This window comes from Epinephelus fuscoguttatus, linkage group LG22 (assembly GCF_011397635.1).
Source record: "Epinephelus fuscoguttatus linkage group LG22, E.fuscoguttatus.final_Chr_v1".
NCBI lineage: Eukaryota > Metazoa > Chordata > Actinopteri > Perciformes > Serranidae > Epinephelus > Epinephelus fuscoguttatus.
Genome location: NC_064773.1, coordinates 24,443,086 through 24,449,085, shown reverse-complemented (window position 1 = coordinate 24,449,085; position 6,000 = coordinate 24,443,086).

Here is a 6,000-nt window from a genome sequence, read left to right as displayed (position 1 = left end):
AGTGTTTATTGGCAACCTTTGGCAACCTTTGGAGAGAGCCAGGCTAGCTGTCCCTCTCCTCAGTCTTAATGCTAAGCTAATCTAACCAGATGCACCACATGCAAGTGTCAAGCTATTCCTTTTGACAGTACAATCTGATTAAGGTGTTTAATTCAGGGTATCTGGTTATATACAGGTTTATAAAGTGACGTCATATTGATTACATCTACCTTTAATGATCCAGTGGGGAGGATTAAGTGGATTCTAGCAACGAGGTCGCCTGGCACATACGCCAAAAATGTTTTCCATCTTCTGGGTTTACTTCCGCTATATGCGGCCCACTTAACATAAGCAGTAGTCTTTGTCCCACTGGACCCGCCCACGAGTTCCTGCTTGGATCATAGACTTCAAATTGTGGTGACGTCACAGGTTTCTAATCGCTTTTCTCGGCTTGAGGGAAGTCTTACAAATGTAAAACCTCCATGACTGAAAAACTCAGAATAGAAAGAGTCATAATTGAGCTTGTTTGCAGTTTGAGCTGTCCTGTCAACAGTTTTACAGACGTCTCTTTTCTAATGGGATTTTTTTTTTTGCTGGAATACGCGAATAGCCACTGGAACAATTTGCTGCAAAGCTGTGCTGCTTTCCTGGTGGCCTGGCCAAGCGTGAAGGAGAACTACTGTGGGCAATGCCAAACCACAAATGGCCCCTGTCTAAAGCCAGTGTTTGGTTCGTCCCCTCTGGACTACTGACATACTGACATACTAACATAGTTATCAGTCAATCAATAAATCCATTCATAATTTGCCAAATGAATGACTTTAGTGAAATGCCATAATTGAATGCAATTATGACTACTACATGCCATATCTGTCAATAGATGCCCCTTAATCCTACACAGTGGAACTTTAATTAGTCTTTTTAGTTGATTTTTCAGAAACTTTTCTTTGCAGGATCACATGACAGCAATTATTCAACTTGCTGTCTGAGCAGCATCCTTTGATAAGTCTTTGTTAAGCTATATTTGTGTCATTCTCTGTCTTATCTGCTAAATGTCCTCCAGAAACCGTGACGTTACGGATCATTTCCAGCTGACTAACACTCAAACTACACACAAATGTAAAACAATGCCTGCAGTTGCAGGACACATGCATGATCAGCCTCTTAATGGCTTCTCTGTTGTGTCCTTTGTTTGTTTTACGACCCAGGGAATCTGAATGACATTTATATTGATTTTGTTTTTTTTTTTTACGCCTAGCACAAGACCCATCATGACAGTCCCCGGGCACATGGTCTTCTGACCCGAGTCACATTCTGTGTGACTGTTGTTTTACAAACAAGCTAACGTATTCAAAGAGCACTGACCGTGGAGGGAAGACAATGGGTTTAATGACTGTAACCAACTGTAGCATACAGCGCAGGATTAAGGATGGGAGGGGGAAACGACACACACCAAAACACACACACAGCCTGTCAGACAACGAGAAGAGGATTAGGTATTTAATGTCGAACACTAATCTGACTGTAAATACAGGTCAGAGAGCTGACAAAACAGTGAGGGATCATGCCGCTGAGGCCTAATTGTCTCCTGATGAATCTTTAAATATGACAATGTATAAAGACCACTTGACACACAGATTAGTAGGGAATTAGGCAAGTGGGGCACAACCCTTATTGACTATTATGTATCACGATGGGAAAGACCTAAAATAACTCAGCATGTAGGAAAACAATGAGAGTTTGTGCAGAGGATATGATGGGCGGTGGAGGAGCAGATCATCCAGCACCTATCACCACATCCTTTTTGTTTTAATTTAGGGACTGTATGCAAATTATTAGGGTGGGAGAAGGGGGGGTGTGTGTTTTCATCTGAGCAACAAAATAATTAAGAATTGTTAAAGAAATCTGAGGCACCCAAAAGGATATTTGTCTGAAAAGCCTTTAATATATCATGGCTATTTAGCAGTTAAAACATGCCTACACATTTCAGCTGCTGAGGCCCTCATCTGGGCAAATACAGAGACACATAGGCATGTTTTTAACTGCTAAATAGCCTTGAGATATTAATGGCTTTTTTTTTTTAATTACCCTCTTGGGTGCCTCAGATTTCTTCAACACAAGTAGTTGGATCCTCACAATGAAGAGCACTAGAGGGACATCTTTTCTACACCCCAGCAGCACTGCATGCGTCCTGTTTTGTGACCAAAATAGTTGCCTCCCAAAGATGCCTTTTGTGTGCACCATAAAGGTGCATTTAGTCACATGCAGAGGACAACAATTGTGTCCCTGTATCAGGGCTTTACTTTCCACTTAGCAAGAAACTATAGGCCGCATAGGCTAGTGCTGAAGAAACCCAGGAAGAAGAAAGGACCAACCAAACCAAAGAACCAACAGAAGCAGATCTCATCGTGACCCAGTTACAGCCTCGCCATGTTTCTTCAGACATTACTTTACTGATGAAACATTAAATAAACTCTTTAAAAGGCCACATCAACCAAGTGATAGTCGAAGTTTGCCAACAAATGCAAAACCAGATGGACCTCTCTGCCAATGACAGCTCCAGGAATGTTCGGTGAAGTTATGGCACTAAATGACTTGCAAGTTATGTGCATTTTATGTAGTTTTGTTATACTTGGGAGGTACATGGCTCAGTAGGCTTTGCCAAAATGGGTATCCCAGAGAGCACACTGGTCGCATTTCTTGCCAAAAAAACGCCCCTTAAGGTCTGAGCGACACTTCTACATGTGTCCTTTCCAGGTGGGAAGTTATTACACACTTTTTTTTGGTGTCATCTTAGTCATATCATGATCTCATATGTGACAGATGGTTAAGAGAAATGTGCATATTCTTTACTCTTCATCTTAGTTTATAGTGCTTTCAGAGGACATCGACTGAAGATGTCCAGAATCATCTTTTGTTTGCTCCTAGCCAGTGTGAGATGTATGAAAAGAGCCGAACTTTTTTGGGGATGCACAGTTAAGACTTACACTGTTTTGGTGGAGAAATTAACATGGGGCAAGTGCTGAAGGATATGTCCTAACTGACCGTGTGACATCACTACAGAATCAATATTTTTCAATATCTTTATAGTTAGTAGCAATTGCACCATTTTTCCACTTGTCAACAATTCGTGTTTACTTTTTGGTTTGCTTTTATGTTTTTGGTAATTGATGGGATTTGGACTATCTGAAAAATATGCAGTGATTGTTACACGAAGTAGGGTGATGTTGTTATAGAGCAACAGGTTGATGGACGGGTCAACAAAACACTCTACTTCAACACAGGAGACCCAACAGTTAGTGTTGTCTTTGTTTTTTAAAGCACCACCATAATGGTTCCCTAACCTTCAACAGCTGTTTGATATTGTCACCATGACAACAAAGCTCCCCTAAGTAATTTTAACCTAAACCAAAACCACAATAGTTCCCTGAACCTAACCAAGTCGGATTTGTGCCTAAACCTGCAACCCAGTTGCCAGAATTAATGTTAGCATTGTACGTTGTATGCAAACTGGATTGTACATTTCATATGTAGCAGATATGTTGAAACTTTACAGTTCTTTTCTTTTCAAGTTTATGTTGTGACAAAGCTGGAGTTAATATGTGGATAGGTTAAGGCCCAAAAACCACTCGGTTAGGGTTAGGAAAACATCACGTTGTGGCTTAAAATACCCGGTTTGGTTGCTACAAACACGTCTGGACATGTCCTGAACTCTCCTTAAAAAACACGTGCTTTACAATCTCAGCGGCAGCTGTCCCAAATTCTTGTTAAAAAACACACCTTTTTTTGGCTACGATTGAGACTGAAATTGTCCTGACCTGTTGTTAATATATATATATATATATATATATGCTTGGACATGTCCTAAACTCTTGTTAAAAAATACCCACTTTTGTTGCTACAAAAATGGCTCGAAATGTCCTGCTGTTAAAAAATGTATGCTTTTGTTAGTCTCCAACAGTGGACTGCTGCTTGGGAGTCATCTCGCCTACGGTTGGTGTCACTCTATCAACCATCTCCTATGTTACTTATGTAAAATATCCATGGTTGTATGAATGCCATCATTTTATTCTGGCGACTGGGCTGGAACATAACCACACCTAAATCATAGCCTTGACACATCATGAAAACTCATTTATTTTTCTAACTTTGGTTTGTAATGTAAACTTTGATTGATGGTGCGTGTGATCAGTTCTTATTGTTCAAACAACATATTTTGTTTAATTTAGTGGGCTTGTGGACATATTAATTGGGTCTTGCTTTATAAAAAGTCAAATTTAAGGTTCACACCACCTCCAGTCATTGTCATACAGTCCCTTATCATTCAGAAATGAAGTCTATCATTGAGATTTATGGGTTTTTATGAAACTCCTAAACACACTTGCATTCGGGGAACTTGTTTTGTTTGCTTTGAGCCATGTGCTGAACAGGCTTGACCTTTTGATAAGCCCCTTCACATAAGAATAGCTTTTTCTAACCTAAACATTCCACAGTGGTGACGTGATCACCTCTAGGCTCTGTCAGCCACTGTCACACAGGTCGCACAACAATGACCTCTCCACGATCGCTGCTACCTGCTCTGACTTTATTAACACAGTGCATCTCAAAAACCACTTGTAGAAGAACACTGTCTGTGTTAGCAGTGTCTGAGTGGGAAAACTTTACTCTCAGGCAGACGTTAACTAATGTGTAAAAATAGCAAATGAGTGCGTGCATAACCTGGAACAACCTTTCTGAGTGAGGGGCGTTGGCCAGCAGGCCTCTCAAATGACTTGTAGACTGTGTCAGTGGGAAGCTATGCAACAATAAGGCCACTGCCCATGTGACGCTTGTAAAAGAGAACCTGTGTAGCAATAAGAAAGAGGAGAATCTGCCTCTCAATTACAATAGGAAAGAGAAACCTGGCAGTATTTCATAATAGTTAGGGGAAGAAAGACAGGTGTCGTAATAGTCGTAGTAATTGTTGCGGTGAGCAAACATGATGTAAGAAGCAGTCAATGAGCAGTCATTCAAGATTTGGAAATAAAGATATTGCAAAAGAGTCTGAATGGAATGAAGATGTTATGTAAGAAAGTAAGGAGTGAACTTTAACACTCATGGTGATAATCTGCTTTTTAAGCATGGGGAAATGACATTTAATGTAATTATAAATGTATCTGATGATTTCTGATTTTTTTAACTAATTAATTGTTGATAAATCAATGAAAAAAGGCCTCTCACAAGCTCTGAGAACCTACAGGGAGGTATATATGTAGTCCTGTACAGGGGTAGGCTAGGTTTATTTAGGAATATTAGAGTGAGTGAGGTTGATCTACAGTTTGTTAACAGGTAAGCACAAGTTGAAGTATGAAGTAAAAAGACAGTACCAGGGTGTCTACAGATATAACCAAGTTAAATTTAAGACTTTTAAGACCTTTTTAATACCATCTTATATGAAGTTTAGGAGCAAACCTGCAATGGAAATGCAAATTATATATATCTATATGTGTATGTGTGTGTTTGTGTCTGTGACACACAAGTGTAAGTACTCTTTCCAAGTAAACACACCGTCAGTTCAAAATGAACAGCAAGGAAAATGACATCAGTTGAGTGAGTTAAACGTGTTTAACGTAAAAGAAAACGGTCATAAATGCTATTTATTATTGTAATTCTTCAGTCTGTCCAATGATTGTAAACAGCCACTGGGTCTGTCAGGCTGGAGAAATTTTCATGGTAATATGACTGAAAATATTTAAGACCCACCGACTCTAATTTAAGACAATTTAAGACTCTTTAAAACTTGATTTATGACATTTTAAAACTATTTAAATACCTGTAGACACCCTGAGAATTGGGTTCAGAGGTAGGTTTGAAGATTTGTAACATTTAGAAATGTGGACGTTCACACAGAGGAGCTTGACTCATTTTTGACAAAAAGAAATTAAAAGAAATTAAAGCATGAAATATCTGTGGCAATTAAGACCTCACAAATTCAAATTTAAGACTATTTCATGACTTTTAAGGCCTTATCTTTATGAGATT